Below are 1,652 nucleotides of genomic sequence, written 5' to 3' on the forward strand. Positions count from 1 at the left end.
GTCCAGCACCTTGCGCGACGCCTCGAGCTGCGCCTCGGAAGCCTCTCGCCAAGCGTCGTTCTTCTCGCGGAGCCGCGAGCCAATGCTCAACGCGCGCCACTGCAACCGCGGTCGGGCGCAGTAGCGGAGGCCGCCGCGACTAGGCAGCGACATGGCGGCAAAAAATTATTGCGTTTGCGGACATCGAAGGCTAAGCTCAAAAATTTGCTGCCACCCCCGAGCAGGGCAAAACGACAGCCTCCTTCGCCCGCCACAGAGGAAGTCATCCTAATAAGGCAATCGAATCCGCTAACACCGTAGTGCTCGCCGACACAACCATCATCCCCATCGCAGAGTGCAGAAAGAAGGAGGGGAGGTATGTATGTGTATGTAGCCAATGTATGTAGGAAGGTGAAGAACAGTCAGAGAGGCTCGGACTGGACACCAGCGCGGTATGGGTGGACGCGGGACAGATGACGATGACACGCTCGAGCGACACACAGACACACACAAGCTCACAAGACACACAGAGGCAGAGAGAGTGCAAAATCAAAAAAAAAGAAGTCGGCGTGCGAAATCACGGTTCGCGTCGAATTTTGAAAGTTGCACCGGCCCCCGCAACGGGACGGCCCAAGCAGCCACAGCGCACAGGATCAGGAACTCAACAAACCGCACAAAGCCAATCCCTCAGGAGACAGGACATCAACGAGTGTGAGGCGAGCGCGGGCTAGGGACAGCGACAGGTTCGCAGCACGGTGGATGGACTCCGCGATCTCTCTCGACTAGCGACCTTCCTCCGGCTTCTCACTGGCAGTCTCTCACTATCACGGGCACACTGACAGAACACAAACAAAACATGACAGAGGCGGCCAAGGCTCACGCCGTGGGTGGCAGAGGCGGTGATAGGAGTCTCCCACTCTGTGGGCTTCGCTAGTTTTTAGGTATATGGCTTCGCTAGTGGTGCGGCCTTGCGGTCTTGAGAGGGAAGGGAGAGAAAACAAACAAACAACTGGGAGAGAAAACAAACAAACAAGTGGAACGAATTCTTTTTCTATCTTTATCTCGCAATGTTGCTCCTCGCGACGCTGAGCTTCGCGCCTCCCCGCAGTCCAGTAACGCCGGCACGTCCGCTAGCGCTGGTGGTCCGAACCTGTGATTCGCTGGCGGTCGCCGGCAGCAGCAGCAGCAGCAGCAGCAGCAGCAGCAGCAGCAGCAGCAGCAGCAGCAGCAGCAGCAGCAGCAGCAGCAGCAGCAGCAGCAGCAGCAGAGCGCAGCGCTCGCCGGCCAACTCCGAGCGCGGCGGTGGCGGCGGCAGCAGAGCGCAGCGATCTGCGCCTGCCGCGCAGCGCAACACGACGCAGGGCCGCATGCTCGCCACGGCACTGCGGCTGCAGGTGCTGAAGCCGCACGCGACGCTCTCATGCATCGGCGAGGCGCTCGGCGGCTGGTCTCTCAGCCCGCACAACCTCACCTCGCTGCTGCTGGTGCTGAAGCGGCGGAGGCGGTGGCGGCAGGCGCTGCTGCTGGTGGAGTACGCCCAGGCGAGCGGCGTGCCGCTGCGCACTATGCACCTCAACCTCGCCATCTCTGCCTGCTCGCGTTCGGCGCCGCGCCGCGCGCTTGCGCTCTTTGCGCAAATGGGGAGCGGTGAGGGGCTAGCGGGAGGGGTGGCG

Source organism: Emiliania huxleyi (assembly GCF_000372725.1).
Source record: "Emiliania huxleyi CCMP1516 unplaced genomic scaffold EMIHUscaffold_613, whole genome shotgun sequence".
Lineage (NCBI taxonomy): Eukaryota > Haptophyta > Isochrysidales > Noelaerhabdaceae > Emiliania > Emiliania huxleyi.